General features: G+C 40.1%; 1 protein-coding gene across 1 annotated transcript in view; it reads left to right on the top strand.

Annotated features, from left to right (window-relative positions):
- The window catches only part of CDH12 (cadherin 12), a 1,369,316-nt gene that overhangs the window by 879,094 nt on the left and 470,437 nt on the right, over positions 1 to 19,785 (top strand). The gene's annotated exons all lie outside the window — the stretch shown is intronic.

Here is a 19,785-nt window from a genome sequence, read left to right as displayed (position 1 = left end):
GTGCAGTCCCTTGAGAAGGTGTGAAGTGATTCCTTGGGATATCTGGTCATACTGGATCAGGTCAAAGTCAAAAGGTCAAGCCTACCATGATAGAGCAGAGGTCGGATATAGTCCCAGATTGGTCCAGCTGAAGTTTTACCTTCCCGGGTTTTGTGCCAAGAGTCCGGTTCAGGTCGGAGAGGGAAGCGAGACGTAGTTCCACTCCTAGCTAAAGTCTTGAAATGTGGTTAGCCTACTTGGGTTGTCATATTTGTATGAGATAAGGTGGCACCCTGCATCCAGGACCACAGAAAGATCCACTTAATATACTTTCAGTTAAACATTGACTTCCCCAACAAATAATTAACTAGTAACTACTAGTACACTATTCACAAGTAGAAAGAAGTATACTACAACTCAAAGCTAGGTTCGCATTGCACTAAATGTGTGCTTTTTCAATTCTAATATAGCATCTCCGGGCACACCAGTGGTTACATCTCCATGTTCTGGTCTCTTCAGAATGCTTTGTGCACTTCAATCACAATTCTTGTTTAATGTCTTCTCACAAGCTCTGCCCTTATAAACCATTTATAGGACTCATTGTCCACGTAATCCTTCCTAAGTCAAGGGTTACAGGCCCATCTGGCAAAACAAGTGTTGGTTGGAAGTTTAATTGGTTTGATGGTTTACGTCTTTAACGTTTTACTGTTTGGAGTACCAACTTTGATTTGGATGATACGGAAGGACATTTATTCTTGTTACTTGTGATTAGTGTGCAAGCAGTTATTAGTCCAACTGTGGAACCTTTTGGGCTCCAATGGAAAGCATTATGGTGGCTGTTCTCTCTCTTTGTCTCACACTCATTTGGTTGAATAACTTCAGAAATTGTATAAATCTGCTGTATAGGTGTGGGTTTTGTACCTCCTACTACCAAAATTTGTTCAGTTTGACAATTCAAGAATTAATTAGAGGGCCTGATGGGCGTTAAAAGCTCAACATACTCACTAGGCGGATTAAACAAACCCACCAATAAAGATCAGGAGTCAGTGAAAGAATCTAGTAAAATGTCAGTTTATAGCACAGTGGACTATTAAACTGCTTAACAATATTTTAAGGGCATTCTTTAAAAATGAATGGAGGGTATACTAGTCTAATCTCTACGTCCAAGAGACTAAACTAGAGGGTGTAAGTTAGATGATTCCAAATGTACACATCCCTCATGAACACATGAACAGGGTATGTGTTTGCAGTGCTCAAATCAGATGTTCCACCCTGTGAGTCCTTTTTTCTTGGATCCAGTAGTGGATTTTGGAGCTACTGAGATGATAAAGGGATCATCGGAAGGCTTTTCTGTGAAGGCACAATATTTGGGGGAAATGATGGAATTCTACAAAGCCCTCCATCAGACCCAGCATGGGGTAACCTCCTCTGACAGCTCTGAGTCTCGTTTGTACCAGAGCTGTTTTTGCTGAAATCCTCCCAGAGCCTAATTTTCGAATTGTCATTATCAGCTTTTGATCAGTATTGTGCTTAAAGAAAAAAGATACCAATGAGCACAAAAATGTCCTAAACCATTATTGATAAAATGTATAAATAAAAGTACCGGTTCAAACCAAAGGAACTTGTGTTTGACCATCAAGTGGATATTTTGAAATCAATAATGGTTTAGGCAATTTTTGTGTTCATTGGTATATATAAGGTCCAGCCTGATCCATGTTCCAATGGGCCTAACTCCTTAGCTATTAAAGAAAAAAGATAACATGTATTTCAACAATTATCATATAGAGTCCAAGTACAACAATTTATGAACTCAATGGCCTACCATTAAGTTCTTTCTGCCTGATCTTCAGGCTAAAACTCAACATCTTCAGACACCCACTGCACATCAGAACTGAAGCACACTTAAGGAGCACTTCAGCCATAGCACAGGAGGCCACCTTCTAGCTACACAAACGGTTCAAACTACCTCCCTTTCTGAGAGTTCTTAAACCTCTCAGCCCTTATCATCCACAGATATATTGTTTGAGGGGGCTGCAGACAGTACTATACACCACCATATTCCCTACAAGAACACTTTCTAAATGTTGGTGTCAGGCTGTTTGCCCACTAGCTCTTATCCAACTGGATTATGGGGTTTCCATACTGCAGGCCCACTTTGATCCACACCTCTCTGCTCTATGCCTCCCTCTGCTCTTCTTTTGTCCTGCCCCACTAGTTAGCCTCCCCTTGCTCCCTAAGGAGGAGAGCAGAACAAGAGCCACCTGCAGTTGCTTTGTGGTCAACAGCCCTGTTTCCCACCTCTTTCCTAAGAGAATGCAGGAACCAGGGAGATCCCTTTTCGCTTTACATGAGTACCAGTTGCTTTCCACAAGGACAAATTCATTTTTGTTGCCCAGAATGACAGGTTGTTGAGCGTCCCTGCCGAGATTCAAACCCAGTTCCCCAGCTTTGAGGTCGACCATTCTAGCCATAAGGTCACATCATCTCCTTTCTGGGATGCATAGCTCTCCGCTCACCCTCACATCTTTCCAGATCCCCAGGATCACAAGGTTACATTAATTCTTTTTGTGTGCCACAACAGACAAGAGCAGGCTAAATGATAAACAATGACTAGCAATGGCAGCATGCAAGCAGAGAAGGATGTAGGTTTGTCCGGCTACTTCCATACTGCTCGAGGGAGGAAGTGAAGTTATAAGCTCCTGCTAAAACAAAGGGTTAAATTCAATTGACTCTTAAATGTACAGGATACCTTGTGAAGACACACCAACATCCAATGAATCTGTTGGTGTCCTGCCTGTTGAATAGAAGCCTGCAGTTGGCTGCTCAAAGCATCACCCCATACCACTGAGACACTGAAATTTAGATATAGAAACCTACAATTTCAAGGTTCTTCCTTATGGAAACTTTGTTATGCCTTCAAGCTCAACAAGAAGCAGTCTTTAAGAAATTTGGAAAGGGCTGAAACAAACATGTTCTTTAGATATTTGTACTCCTAGTTTGGCAACTTCCATAGCCTCTATTCTATCATCTTTAAAGGGCTCCTCACTGGTAGATGATCTTAGCTCTCCTTCTTTTTTATCCCTCATCTCATTAAGATAATCAATTTGAAACAATCTCAGATCTATTATGATTGATGTTTTACAAAATCAATTAAATAAAGTAATGCATCATCTCATATCGAAAACGGTGCAAGCAATCTTCATGACTCGTGCCTTTCCACTAATGAAAGGCCTATGACCCCTTCTATACTTAAATGAATGAACATGCTCAGTTCTTTGAGGAGCTCACTGAGGACCATGATCCTACTGATGTGCCACAGCAGAAGCTAGATGGAGAATATTTTATTCATTCTTTACTAAATGTTATTAAAGGAAAATGTTTAAGAAAATGCCAGGATGGTACCGAACACCTGAAGGATTACTGTTAACAAGCTAATTTAATACACCTTTTGGGTATCTTTACCAACTTTCCTATAATATTTTGCAAAATGCTGTATTGTGTTTCACAGTCATCAAATCTTTCCCCATGCCTTATTAATGTCTGTGTACTGCATGCAGCAATCTAAATACATTGTTTCACCTCTATTTGTATTTCACTTTCAGGACATGTCACACACAACTGGACATGTCTTACTTTTCACATAAACTACACCCTGCCCACAGGGCTACCTTGGGCCTACCTTAGGGGTGAGTCACATGTAATAAAAGGGAAGGTTAGGGCCTGGCAAGTGGGTGCACTTGCCAAGTCAACATGGCAGTATCAAACTGCTCACAGACACTGTGGTGGCAGGTCTGGGAACCCTTCACAGGGCTGCTTGTGTGGGTGGCACAGCCAGTGCTGTGGCCCACCAGCAGCATTTGATTTACGGGACCTGGCACACACAGTGCTCGTTACCATGGACTTACCAGTAAACCAAACATGTCAATCATGGAAACACCAATCCATAACATAATTTACATGGAGAGCATATGCACTTTAGCACTGAATAGCAGTGGTAAAGTGCCCAGAAACTTAAAACCAACAAAAATAGGGTAAAAAGTCAGGCGGTCAAAAAGCAAAAAGTCTGGGGGTATACCCGCTGAAAAAGCCAAGTATAACAACTATAAACTATTTAATATATCATCTCTGACATTGTTTTTTTGTGGGGTTTTTTGTCCTCATTACACCATGGTTACAGCACTCTGGACCATTTTATAAAGTAACTCGATCCGTCTGTGGTCCCAGCAGTTTCAGGAGGCACCTTCCAAGGCACCATTCCAAACCTCCAGAGGGGAGTGGGGCTGAAACAACGTCCAAACCCACCACATTCCATGTCTTGATGTAATCATTGGACAAGTTGTTCCGATCCATCACCATCAATACGCTTATCAATCTGACATCCCAAAAAGTCCTCCCATATTTCTGCAGATCTATGTAGGGTCCCTCTAGTTTCTAAACAGCATGCCACATTTACCCAATCAAGTGGGTTTGGGGGATAGAGGGACAATCAATGCTTACAAATTTCCCGCCTGGCCAATAGCAGCAAGTAAAATAAAAAACCACGTTGCTAGTTATTTAGGACCTGCTGGGAGGCGGATTCCACCCCAAGGGTTACCAGTGTTCCAATTAAGGTTATATTTGTGCCCAATATAGCCCTTACAGTACTTTCTACAGCTCTCCAAAATTCTTTCAGCCCCGGACAAGCAAAATATATATATGTACATCGTTGGCCTTTAAAGAGTTGCATCTTTTATAAACTTAGATAATCTTTGTGGGGTCCAGTACAGCCTGTCTATAACAAAAAAATTATGACATTTAAAATTTGCTGATTTCACCGTGGCATACAGTAATTTCACAGAGTCTTCCAACAGAGATTGTAGACTGCCCTCCTGTAAAACATCTTTCCAAACTCCTAATAGATACTTCATTTTCTCTTACTCTGCCTCCAAGAAGTATCCATAGCATTTTGCCACTTCTTTAACTTTCTGCCCAGAGTCCTGAAGCAAGGTCTCAAACTCCCAATTGCCTCCAACCTCTCCCCCTTCAGCGAAAGCCCATGAAGTGAACTGCAAATATTTAAACCGGGAAAGCGTGTTGTCTGTCCTGATATTCAGGACTTCCCATGGGACCAGTCCTTCTATTGTCACCAGATCGCCCCATTTTGTTAACCCAGCCATCTTTAAGGGTAGACTCAGGGCATCTTCTAGACATTCTGGTGTCCCCGGAGATTCCCAGCTAGAGGCAAAATCAGAGAAATAAATAATAATCCACATTTGTAAAGCGCACCACCACCCGTAAGGGGCTATAGGCGCTGGGGGCCGTCGGGAAGATTAAGCAAGCTATTGCCCAGAGTCACATGGTGCTGGGCTAATCTGCCGCCGGTGCCGGGGATCGAACCGTGATCCCCAGATTCCAGAGTCAGTCGCCCTAGCCGCGGCGCCACACAATCTTTAAAATCCGCCTCACTGCAAGTCATAGGCTTAAAGCTGCTTTCAACACCTTTAACCTTACTTTTTTTAAAATGTTTTGGACATCAAACTTAAATAGGCTCCTCCCACTCCCTTGTTCATTTCACTCAGTATTAGCCCCCATGTGGTGTTCCCTGGTTGCCCCACCAATATGCGAAAATTCTTGAATTGAAAATCCATACAGTACAATCTGAGGTCCGGTAAGGCTAATCCCCCCTTCTTCAGGCCAGTTCTAAGTTTTTTCCAAGACAGCCATACCACCGCGATGCCCAAATAAAACTGGATATCTTCACTTGTATTTTGTTTAATTCTACTTTAGGGTAACTGAGCAGTATACATTTGAGAACATAAGTTAGTTTAGGAAGGACAGACATTTTTATTAAATTAAGCCTCCCATATATTGACAGAGGTAAATTCTTCCACCTTGCTAGGAGTCTATCAACCTCCTTCATTACTCGCTTCAAATTCCGCAGTGGGATCTCTTCTTTTTTTTCTACAATTGTTATCCACAGATATTTAATCTCTGAGCCGACTCTACCTCCCCATCCAACCATATTCCAACACATTACTTCTGTTTTTGAAACATTGACTAGATATCTAGAAAGTGCTCCAAATTCGGTTGTCAATAGCTCTATCCTACTCAGTGTTTGCGCTGGATCTGAAGTATAAACAACCAAATTGTCTGCATATAATGCAATCTTGCTATGCGTTGGAAGCTGGGGATAGGGATTATCTCCTCATCTATTCTTAATTTTTGGGCAAAGGGTTCTATATACAAATCGAAGAGAAGGGGAGACAGGGGGCACCCCTGTCTCGTACCCCAATTGTTCCTGAAACTTTCAGTCAATGTTCCATTTGATAAAATTCTTGCCATGGGCTGCTCAAATAGTTTTTGTACTGCCTGAATGAAATTTATGCTGAAAACCATTTTTCCCATGACCGCCCAGAGAAACAACCAACTAACGCGGTCAAAAGCCTTGGTGGCGTCGATCGTGACCACGGCCAACGGAATTGATCGTGCAACTGCCAGGTCCATAGTTCCAATTAATGAGAGTGTGAGTTCCTTTATTTGTCTGTTGGTAACAAACAATTTCTGATCAGTGTGTATCAACTGAGGTGCCACGCTTGCCAATCTCCCTGCCAATATACCAGTATAAATTTTAAGGTCCACGTTTAACAAAGATATAGCTCGATATGACTCAGCCATTCTCGGATCTTTAGCTGGCTTTAAAATTAGTGTTATTATTTCCTCATTCCATGATTGTGGAATCCCTCCCCACTCCCTATATACTGAATTAAAAAGGTTCACAATTTCCGGTACTATCTTGACTATTATCAATTTATACACCTCCACTGGTATAGCATCGGGCCAGCTGCCATACCATTTTTGATATGTTTGAGTTGTCTCTTATTTCCTCCTGAGTAATTAACGCATCCACCCTATTCCTCTCTTCTGTTGTTAAGACCGGGAGATAAATAATATTTAGCCATTCATTTAAAGCCTCTTCAGTCATTGTTAGATTCTGCATATAGTTATAGAGAAAAGCTTTAACCTAATTTCCTGTATATCCTTCTCATTATAGGTAGTGCCTCAGGATTGATAGTCAACTCACCTATATAGTTTCTCACCCTATCTGTCCTTGCCTTCCAGGCTAATAAGGCTCCGGCTTTCTCATCATACTCGAAATGTTGCATCCGAATTGCCTCCCACCTTTCTCTGCTCTTTGTTTCGAGTCCCATTCTGTAATTTAATCTAGCTTCATCCTACTCATTAACCAACTCTGTACTACACTGTGTACCCTGCTACACCCTTCCTTCAAATAATCAAATAATTCAATCTCCTCCTCCAACTTTTTCAGTTCCACTTGCTCCACTTTATTCTTGTTCGCGGCCTGACCTTGCAGAACCCCCCAAATATAGGCCATTAAAAGTGTCCCATAAGACACAAGTCGTGCAGAATCGTCATTCAACCGAAAAAAATCAATGATTTTTTCCTTTAGAACTGTTGTCATGCCTAAATCCAATAATATGGCCCTTTTCAGCATCCATCTAACGTTGTTTCTATCGCCAATTTCCCCCAATGTAATACTAACCATATTATGCTCTGAAATGTGCCCTGGGGTAAAAAGTACCGCTTTTATTTTCCCGGCCCATTCTCTATCTACAAATATATAATCAAGGCGAGAAAAGTGATGATATTTCTTACTATGGAAGGTGTAAGCTCTACTACTTTTCATTAGATACCTCCAAGAATCAACGATACCCAAACCATTTAACATATGATTTAAGGCCAACCTTGTTTTAGGGGCTTGAGTCTGAGCCCCTCTCCTACTTGTGGGTCTATCCAAAGTTGGTTCCAGTAGAGTATTAAAGTCCCATCCTATTATTATAGGTGCTGTTGCTGCTGCTAATCTTAATTGCATCTATACTATGTATTGAGGATCATAGAAAACCAATGTGCTCAGATCTTGTAAATGTAGTCATATGATTAAGAAGACTAAGGGCCAGATATACTAATATTGAGATTTGTGATTCAGAATAAGTGACAGCTACTTAATCACTAATTATGAATCACAAATCAGTTATAATGAATCCTTTTCCCGAAATATCAATTTAGAATCAGTTGCATAATTTAAAATACTTATTGACTAATTGTGATTAAGGTAGTGTTACAAATTGTGAATGTCACTTTGGCAGCCACGAATGATATCATATCCAGGTATTGGACCACCATATGCTCAGTGGGGTCCAGAAAAGACTACAGGACAAACCTAGAATTTCGCAACATCATGGTGATCTGGGAGTCAGAGAGGAAGGATGGTGACAGAAAACATAAACGCAAGTTCTCAGAAAATGAACTGTAAAGTTTGGTCGAACATAGTGCCATAGTGATGAAAACATCAATACTATAAAACGAATATAAAAGAGATGGTACGACCTTCACTTCTGAACTAAAGAAAAAGTTGCAAGTCAATGAACTGAGGCTGCTGTTACTATCGGAGGTCCTGCTACCAACCCATTCTATCAAACCACACAGGAATTAATTGAGTTGACAGTAAAACTTGAGCCTGTCTCTGACATGAGCACCATTGATATCTCCGTGCCCCACCTACACCTACAGGTAAGTTCTCAAATTTGAAAAAATATTTTATTATACTGTATATATTTCAAGGTTCTATACGCACTTTGATGTAAAATATAAACACATGCATTAGGTGTATTGAACCCATAAGAGCATCGTCTCGGCCAGTAGAAATACATTGTGGGAGTTATAGTAAAAAAAATATCCTGCTGCTAGACCTGTCATTCTTAGGGGGGTCCTCCCCGAAATGTTTTTCCTTCCATCTCCAGTTTTTCCTACCTCGTGTTTGCTGGCCTTAGGAGTCTAAGCACTTTACCACTGCTAACCAATGCTAAAGGGCATGTGCTCTCTCCTCTAAACATGGTTGTATTGGCGTATACCCAATTGGAATATTTAATTTGCTTATAAGACCCTAAAAAATTGGTACCCAGGGCCTGTAAGTTAAATACTACTAGTGGGCCTGCAGCACTGATTCTTCCACCCAATTAAGTAGCCCCTTAAAAATGTATCAGACCTGCCACTGCAGAGCCTGTGTGTGCAGTTTAAACTGCTATTTCTGCCTGGAAAAATAAACCTTTTACCAGACCAAATCATTCCCTTTGTATGCATTTAAGTCACTCCTAGGGTATGCCCTAGACAGCTCAGAGGCAGGGTGCAGTATATTTAAAAGGTAAGACATGCACGTTTAAGTTTTTTATATCCTGATAGTAAAACACTGTTAAATTTGGTTTTCACTACTGCAAGGACTATCTCTTCCATAGGATAACATTGGAGTTGCCTGATTACTTTTTATAAGTGGAATTTTCAAATTGGAAGACTTAACCAGATTGTGTTTGGTGTCCTTGAAATTTGGGATGGAAACCCCTATTTAGTGGTGCAGTTGGGTTTTTCTCACAATTTAAAATATGCAACTTTTAGAAATGTTACATTTTTCTTTCCTTAGCGTTTTTGCCTATAACCTGGCCTGAGTCACATGACTTGGTGTAACTGACAGTCAATCCATGTGAATTCCTCTGAGTCAGTCACACAATAGAGGGATTAGGTGTGCCTGTGGGGTGTATGTGCTGGCAGGATGAGGCCGGAACTGAGCACAGCTTCACTTTCACCTAAATAGCTGTGCTCTGCCTTTACGCAAAGGGCCTAATAATAATCCTGCATTGTCACTTCAGAAAGCTTAAAGCCAGGGCAGAGGAGGCAGGAAATTCAATGCACTTCAAAGCCACTGTCCAGAAGCTTCTCCTACCATCCAGTACCAGGGCAACAGGGTATTAAAATAGGAGTTAGGACACCAAATTTTCAGTGCACTTCTGGATCTGTAGATACTATGCCAGGAGTATACATTGCTGTGCTGTACAAGGACTCTCACTCTGCTGGACTGCTGTGCTCGTGTGCTGCCTGCTCCCCCCTTGCCTGGAGAGGAAGAACTGGACCTGAAACCCATCTTAAAACACAAAACCCCCAGAGTGACTCACAGGACTGGTTTGCTGGTGCCCTGATTCGAACCTCAGGGTCATAAAAGGATCCTCAACAGCTCCTAGACCCTTCTTCAGCAAGTCCTTGACCCCCTAACTGGTGCCCTTCAGATCCTTGACCCTTGGTGTGACTCCGCAGGTTCTTAGATCAAGCGTCTGTGCCATTCACAACCACAAATAGGTCAATTTGCACAGAGACTGCGCCGCTCGCATTGAAATTCAGTGCGAGCCATCATCAGCTCTTTTCTTCACACAACAAGCATTGATAGCCTGTGGTGGACCACCAACATGAAACACCAGCCTGGATGCCCGCGACACAGGCCTGCTCATCATGCCACACTGACCACCTCTCACAATGCTCTCCTGGGTCCCTTGACCCTCTCTCAGTGAACGGGACTCTTAGCACAAAACTTGAGAAGTTTACCCTTCAGCGATACTAATCTGGAACTGTATCCGACTCATGCTCCATCACAATCTCCATAAAGTTTGGACTTAGACCCGCTCTAGGGTGACCAGATAGCTGCAGTTTGTGCTTTCGGATTTCAGGTGCTATTTGACAGTTTAGGCTTTATTGCATATCTCCAGTTCTACTGTTTGGATTCTTGTCATTTTGGTTTTGCTTTACGTTTTTTAAAGTTTACATTATTTTTCTAAATTGGTGTGGAATCTTTTTGTGTGGTGTTTTCACTGCAAATATTTTACACATTGACTCTAATTTAAACCTGACTGCTCTGTGCCAAGCTACCAAGGCGGGTGAGCACAGGTTAATTTAGGGTTTGCTTGTGTCCTACCCTGATTAGGATTGTGGTTGCTGCTTGACCAGGGCTCACACCCTAGTTAACCTACAAACCAATTTCTTACACCTGCAAAATAAAAATTAGGTATGAAGTGTTCTCTTTTCACTAGCATATAAATCATTCTGTTAATAATTATAGATCACACTAATAGAGATTTGATACACTTTTTTGTTTGATGTAGGTTGTAGTCTTCATATGTTAATCTTACTTATTCTAAATAGGTTTTGGTGAAATTTAGATTACATAGGTGCAAATGGCATAATTCATGTGATTTCAGAAGTTCAATAATTTTGTGTTATGCGTAATTCCTGAAATTATTCAATGTTGCCAACATGTAATCACATGCCTTTTGCACCACAATCATAATTCAAAAAACCAGAACATGAGTGACTGTTGCTCACTCCACTTGTATCTTTCACACTATTTTTAACAACAAATTATCCATACATTTATTATGTGTAATTTTGCATAATTGTCCTAAAATAGTGCATACAATGCCACAGCAAACTGTGCAAATTTCACATTCCTCTAGGTGCAAACAGGAAGAATTTTTTTCCAATAGATATTCATACACAACAAGATGCGGATGCAGTGGCATAACGAAACTTGAGGGGGTCCCCCTGCAAAGTCCATGAGGGGACCCCTCACGACTCACACAGGAATACTCAGGCCAGGGTAATGTGCTGAAGGGCCCCACACTGCGGGGGCTGCAGGGGCCTTTGTTGCACCACTGGGAGGAGGAACAAGAAATTGGAGAGCATAGTAAATGCTCAGCTACCACAAACCCTACACAACTGGATGAGAGCACTTGGTCAAGGATGTCGTACGTTGAGAAGTCACACCACCTTATAAAGAGTCACCCTTCTCCAACATGTATTGGCTCTATTGAGGCCTGGGTAGTGGATATCCAGACTAGTGGGAAGACGTCATGCTGCAAAAAGGTGGCAAGACACAACAGATCCTAGAGGAGGTAGGGCTGGTACTACCTGCATCCCAATGAAGGATGATAGATACATCTATCTTGGGTGTACAATGCCAACAGTTAAAAACATTACAAGAGATGAGTTGGTGGGCTACCAGGCAGTGTGTCAGGCAAATAATGGGGGTTTCAGTAGTATCTCAAGAAACATTTCAGGGTTACCCAAGGCTGTTACATAATTTTGTACTGTTTGTAAGAGGAAAGCAGTGCATAAATGCGTAGGCAGTAGCATCAGGGTGGATATGTTTGGCATGTCAGAGAATCAACTCGGTACATTCCGTACTCCGCTTGCGAGATGGACTGAGAACCCTTTCTGCAGAAAGTGAGGAGGCTTCTAGTCCTGTTAGTGTTTCTGTACAACAGGTAACGAGGGGGTAGAAGTACAGAGAGCCAGAGGTCAGAAAGAGAAGCATCCAGGACAGCAACTGCTGGGAGTGCCAGTGCAGACTGAGGGAAGAAAAGACATTGATGTACACACTTTGATTTGCAATTCAAATTTTATAATTTGTGAAATGTACATTTACTGTACTCAGATGTTTTCTTTACAGAATATGTACAAAAGTGCCATTTGTTTTCTTTACTTAGACATGCACCTGGTAAGAAACTAGACTTTTTGCTGTTGAAAATTGGCATTCTCAAAAGTAGTGAATGTTTTGTTTTTGTGTATTAGAAATTACATAGGAAGTCAGTATTTGTGATTTCCGTTTGCAATCCTGACTGCATTCTGATCTATGTCAGAAGGGTACCTTGGTGGAAATTCTTCAACATCTGAGTCCTCAATAGAGAGCCCTTTTTTTGTCGCAATGTTGTGCAGCATTGCTCCACATGCAATTGTTTTACATGAGGTTTCTCTAGTATACTAAAATACTGAAACAGTTACTGAATCGGATACATCTTCATACCTGAAATATTCAGCAGAATGAATAGAAACAGAGGCCTGCTTGGCATGGGGCAATGTGGATATTGTGCTAAAGGATGTTTCAAAGCTTAAGGAACGATATCTGATTGAACTTTAAGGAAGCACATTTTCAGAGAGATTTCAGTGGGACATTTTGAAAAGAACTTGTAGCTCTGCAAGTGCCGCTCTGTAGCTTGAAAAGAAGAAAGATAAAGTCACTTGATCATCTCTTCAATTCAGACCTAAAAACATGCCTTGTAGGTTGGCGAATGTATTTTCTGATTCAATTTACAGGATTCTAAGCAGTTTTGTAAAATTATGCGGAGATGCGCAGTTGGGTTTAATGCTAAAGCCTGTCTGAAACGAGTAAATCGCAATTAGATGAGGCCATATTCATTTCTCACATGCAGAAGTATTTGAATCTATAAACTAAACACGTCTGCAGACGGCGACAGGAACTAATGTTTCTGTCACACTGACAGCATGGGTGGAACTACCTGCAGCCAAAACTTTAAAATAAGTTAAGAATTGCTCAGTACCATTCTAAAAAATAATAAAACTCGCATTGACACTTCCTTATGCAGAGCTTCCATTTGTCTTGATATTAATGACACTTTTTCTGTGCTAAGGAGGATGGTTCCTGCTACACTTTTATTTGCATCTATAGCTGCACCTATTTATTTATCCTTTTAGAACCAACTCCAGGAGCAAGTGAAAACATTAAAATAACAAAGGAAAACTACAAACAGCCTCAGTCACTAACTGAGGATTGATGCCTACCTGTGGACATTATCCATTGAATGTAAGATAGGCTTGTTCTACTTAAACGTGTGTGAATATGGAAATGAATAGGACATCCTGAATACAGATCCATGGGCATGGGCATGATTCACACTTTTTCGCAACTATATTAGACGTAGGTGTTCAAAAACTGTGATTTACAAATGAAAATCAACGTGTTAATCAGTTTTGCTCATGAGAGTTTTATTTACAAATATCGAAAATTCACCATTGTGATGGCATGTGGGCAATCATGTTCACATGAGCAGGGATGAGAAAGGTGATTTCCAAGAAGGAGATGGGGCGGGGGGACTTGCATGATATAGTGAATACCCTCAGATTTATAAGTCAGTAGCAGCTGCTACTGGACCTGGGTGGTGGGGCGGAAGTAGAGGAGTGGGCAGCGGGGAGGTAAAAAAAACACTTACCTGTGTTGGATGGACGGCCGCCGCCTCTCCTATGTCCTCTTCTTCCTGACTCCGGTGCTGCAGCAGGAAGCACCCGGCTCTCAGCCTCCCGATAGCCAATCACAATACTGTAATGCAGTGTTGTGATTGGTCTGAGCACCATGGATCAGTGCTTAGCCAGGGAATGGGGGCCTGTGGATTGTCTACAAGCATGCTGTAATGCAGCCTGCATGGAGAATATGCAAAGTGCGCATGAATGTTTGGCCGCCGGAGAGGGCCTGCCTAACAGTCATGTGCACTTAGGAGTGGGCAAACCACATGTCCCCTGCTCTTTTGTTGTCGGAGCAGCCCTGCCCCGCCCCAAACGGATAGCTGCAGCAGAAGGAAACATAAAATGTTAATAACGTGCGTTATTATCAGTTTATGTTTCCTTTACTTTACAACTGCAAAGCAGTGGGATGTCGCTCCTCCGCCTTAGCGGAGGATCCGCCGTTGGAATAAGTTGTGGGTATTCAAAACAACTTGGAGGTACTTATAAACTCTAGAAAAAACTTGAAAAACAACTTAAATGAAAGACAATAGTATGTTTCGTAACAACACGAAAAAGGGACTTAAACACCCTTTATTAAGATGGTGTGCAAAGAAAGAGTCACCTCCAAACAGATACTTTTTTCAAGGAGAAAAAAGCCTGTGCAAATACAACTGGTGTAAGTTTGAATGTTAATGGTAGCTTTTCCAGAGTCTTTCTGGGATTCTTTGTAAATGGCATAAGTCAGAAGTCTACTCTAAATGGGAGTTGATTTAGAATTTCAAAATTCAATCTTATCAATAGGGGACAATATTATTTGAAGCTGATAGAACTGTGTCTCTGTCTTCTGCACTATCCTCCCACCAAAGAATTTACAGCAGCGATGTACGAAGTTCCAATTTCCATTAAGAGCACATTCTGCCTGTGTGAGAAGTTCATATGGGACTCTTCTGATTCCTGGAGATGGACAGCTGACAGAGGACTATAACTTTTTAACAATACAAGGTACCTACATTTTATTATATCCCGTTCATCAGACTAAGATGCGTAAGCTACCTACATCTTTCCACCCTGTGGGAAATTGCCATTTCCATTGGCTATTTGGTTCCATTTATAACTGTTCACTCTGAGGACCCCGCAATATCAATAACTAGTTGAACTGAGGGTCTCACAGACAGACTGCCAACACATGCCAGGCTATAAAGAGCAGATATAGAGAAAAAAATATAGGAACATGAATATTGTGAAAGTACAATAATCCTATAGCAGAGCTAGAATTTCCATCAATTGTCTCAGTGATCAATCTTATCATCTGGTCATCCGACCATTCGAATGATATGTCTCTTAAACAAGGGACTATCTTCAAGGGAAACTCGCTCCATAGAGTCACCAAGGGAGTGCCAGAAAGTGAAACAGTAGATCATATGTTTCTTAAATCAATGATCACATGGAAACTTAGTGCAGTGCAACAGAAAGTAAGTGCAGTGTTTAAAATAGAATTGTAAGGGGAAAAACTGAATTTATTATAAACATGTCCTTACACTCTATTAAAAACCAAAATACAGTGCAAAAAGCCGGATTAACAAATAACTGCTATTTACAAAGGTCTGTGGTGATTTACATTATAGACATTCAGGTTTTTGACACTTTTTGGTTTTTAGTTGGTATACACCTGCAGTAGCAAAGTATGACAACATAGGTCCTGAAGAAAGCCTTGGGCATTTTTACCTAGATGTCTGAAACATGTCGACTTTGAAAAATAGCAGTCTCTCCTGCCTTTTTTCACACCATAGACACATTAACATCTACTTTTCTATAGAGTGGCAAAAAGCTAGGATTGCCTACAGAACCATCGAACTAGATTTGGCACAAGGTAGTTGCAAATTACCAAACCAGGGCCACTATCAAACTGCCATTAATTCTGTGCAAACATGAAATAATAATGTGCACTGTTTGCACATAATTAATGATGGATAACATTTGCACAATAAAATAGACAAACATTTTTAGAAATAGAAAAGAGTAAGTATGATCCATCAATGATTTATTAGTATGTGTGTTAAAAAAGAAAAACTAGTATATATGGGGAAGTTAACTGACTCCAATCCAACAGGCCGTGCTGCAGGAAGCAACAATGCCAAGAAAATGGGAGGGTGAGGATAGTTCATTCAAAAGGTTTTCTTTGTAAGGTCGGAATGGCAGTTTAGAACTGCACATGCAGGCTTCAATGGCAAGTATGAGACATGTTTGAAAGGGCTACTTAAGTAGGTGGTAAACTCAGTGCTGCAGGCCACCTAGTAGCAATTAATTTACAGGCCCTGGGTACATGTAGTACCTATTTACTACAAGTAAATTAAATGTGCCAATTCGATGTGAGCCAATTTGACATGTTTAAAGGTGAAAGCACAATCAATTTAGCACTCGTTAGCAGTGATAAGGTGGGCAGAGACCTTAAGCCAGCAAAAACAAAATCAGCAAAAACAGGTGGATGGAATGCAAAAAGATGGGGCAAAACCACACCAAAGATGTCAGGTTCAACCTTATATTGATGTTAATAATAATAATACTAATAATGCTAATAACAATGATGATAATAAAACCAATAATAATAATAATAGTCCCTATCATCCGAATAAGATTCTACTTCTTGATCAATTATAATCTAACAGCCCATATGCAAATAATTGAGCCATCCGGAATCCTAAAAGTGAAACATAGGGCATATCCTGGATTAACACAATGGCCCTATATGACATAAAGTAAAAACTGTGTTATTCACAGTAGGAATTGGTCCCTTTTAGTTTTATCAATACCATACTAACATAATAAAATTCTGCACAATCTAAAGGTTTACATAAAAGTAGTAGTAGTAGAAATATAGGGCCAGGTGTATCAAGGCTTTTGCGACTCGCAAACGGCCTTTTAGCATTTTTTCATATGTATGAAAAAATCGCAATTTAAGGAATCGCAATAATTTGCGATTCCTTATTTTGCTATAGCATTTAAGGAATCGCAAATTTTGCGATTCCTTAAATGATATGTATGAATCATTTTGAAATTGCGATTTTGTGTTAAGAAATCGCAAATTACCACCAACTTGTAGTTGGTGGTAAATTGCGATTTCTTTTAAAAATGCCCTATTTGGCATTTGTGAGGGTGCCATGTGACACACATACATGCCCATAGGGCATGTATGTGTGCCACATGCACACACATGTAAATTTCAGGGGTGCAGCAGGGTGTCTTTGAGACACCCCTGCTCCCTTGAAATAATTCTCAAATTGCGATTAGCAAATTGCAAATACGCAATTTGAGAATGATTGCACTATCATTCCTATGGCCTCCTGGCCCATAGGAATGCATTGGAAATTATTATTTATTTGCGAATTCGCAAAATGCGACTTCGCAAATAAAGAATATTAAGGAATCGCTAAAAAATAGCGATTTTGTACATACATTCAGTTTTGCGAATTCTAAATAGCGATTCGCAAAAAATCGCTATTTAGGATTCGCAAAACGGAATCTTGATACATCTGGCCCATATTCATTTGCTTTTTGACAAAAAACATAAAACCTCAGTCAAATTCACAGACATGTACAATAATTTTACTATTGATCACAATAGCCATAGAAGAGACCTGCGAATTAAAATGATGATGGTAAAGAACCTATGAAATGGGATGATTCCATTTATAGTTAACTAAATACAATTGAAAAGATGGACTAGTACTAAACAACTCCTCTAGTTCAGATCCCCAGTGATTGACCACATTAATATCATGTGCACTAATATTAGGCTAGATAAAAAAGCTTGTGCAGTACATTCCGTTATAAAGGATTTTTGAAATTTGCTATAACATTTATACTTCCTAGTGAACTGTGGTGTTGTGTTAGTTAGCCCATTGTATTAAGAGTCTTGATAACATATAAAATGTTAAACATTTTAACTTTTAATATTTATTAAGTTGATAAAATATAAAAGCACACACAATTCATTACAGCAGAAAATGTTTTTCATTGTTTTAAGGCGAGTTTCATCTTCCTGTTTCTTAGTCTCCAGGCATACAGCAAATACCTGGAAAGTGTGAAGATTAGCCACTCTGAGCTATCACTTCTGAGGATTCAAGTAATAACTTTTAGACTATTCACTGATAAAATATGACATATTGGAATTAGCTGAGTTCTTCTGATCTCAGTATACTTGGGACAGAGGAAAAGGTAATGTTCTACATTTTCATGATTAGCCATACACGTGGGGCAGGTCGACAAAATATTAGCATCGGACTCTTACTGCGAAATTCATTTACTGGCAGAATAACATATCTGAATTTTAGAAACAAGGATTTAGTTAACAACTGTTATATACTATTCAGAAACTCCTCTTGATACACATTGGCTTTATTATCAAGAAAGCTCCTTGTTAGTTTCCCGGTATTCCCCCCTTTATACCATAGCTCATTGATGTAATCTGAATATCTATTTTTTAGATTAATCAGGGATTTTTTCTCAATACTCTCAGGATTAGTCCAGAGCTCACTCATACCTACTCTGTACATCCAGCTCTTTATGTACTTTAGCCATGGAATATCCCCTTTGATATCTTTATAAAAGTAAATGATATAAAATAAGTAAAGCCTACCTAAAATAGGGATTTTGCAGCAGTATTCATGTATATAATATAGCGTGTTACTACCTGAGCATGAAAACCTCTAACACAAAGCGGAACTGCCCAGAGGCATGTCAAGATTACAAAGTTAAAAATAGCTTGCTGGACATATACAGATGATATGAGCCACAGATTAAATTCAAAGACACATAAGCAACACACCTCCCTTCCCTCTAAGAGACTCCATGCACTTTGGTACAAAGTATTTAATCTTAATCATAATCCTATATAATCCAGGTCAAAACAACATGTCTTTAAAACTGGTAAATGCTGCAAATTTCTTTTACCACAAATGTTTAATATATGTCAGATAAAAGAGGCTACCTAGCAGCATATCAGAAGACTATGTAACTGCTGTAAAAGTAACAAAGCTGGTCTGCTTTGACGACATTCAAAATATTTAAAAAATGGCAGCATAAACATTTTTCTAGGCAATGAATAAAAAGAGCAAATGAAAACAATATGTGGGTCATCTGAAAAGACTTTCTAATGCAGGGGTATACACATAGTTACGATAAAGTGCAACTACTGGTGGCATATCCCACCAGAAGAGGCGGTGAATTAAAACAGAACCTCTTGAAGACAAAACGTTGCTGTCTATTAAGAATAAAAGAGAAATACTTCTGAAGGCCCTTATGCACATGCATCAGATTGTATGCACAAACCATGGGTTAAAGATTATCCAAAGAGTCTCCCTTTAACACAGCCTTCTCATAAAATACTAGCTTTAAAGTGAGTCACAGAATATCTATGGTGGAATGAAGTCGGAAGCTGTCCTTTATGACAAGCGTGTTCAGGAGGTTCTCCTCACTTACCCAAATGGAATACCACAGTAAGAGGGGAGAAAGTTTAATTCTGTCCTCTTCATAAGGGATTCCGAATTATGTGTTACAGTTGGCATTAACGCAGATTCAAGCGTCCGCCAAGATATTTTTCAGAAATAGGTTTTCTACTTGCTGAATCATGTTTATGCCTATCATGCCCCAGATGCCAGCCCCTTAAGACACAATTGCCATACATTCACTTGTGTAAATTGAGGAGATCGCTTTCACTGGTTTTGAGCCCAACTTTCTACAGAAACCTTGCATATCAATAATGGGTTTTTCAAATAGGGCTTTCTTGTTAGATAACATAGGTTTTCCTTTGTATGAGAAGGTGGCTATCACCGAAACCTTGGAATTAATAATAAAGTGAGCACCTCTTTTATCTGGCCTAGTTCCAAAGATCATGGTTAAACATCTTGCTTTTAT

The sequence above is a fragment of the Lissotriton vulgaris genome, chromosome 4_1 (genome assembly GCF_964263255.1).
Source record: "Lissotriton vulgaris chromosome 4_1, aLisVul1.2, whole genome shotgun sequence".
Taxonomy (NCBI): domain Eukaryota; kingdom Metazoa; phylum Chordata; class Amphibia; order Caudata; family Salamandridae; genus Lissotriton; species Lissotriton vulgaris.
Note: the sequence above shows the minus strand (reverse complement) of the source record. Positions and strands in the feature narration are given on the sequence as shown.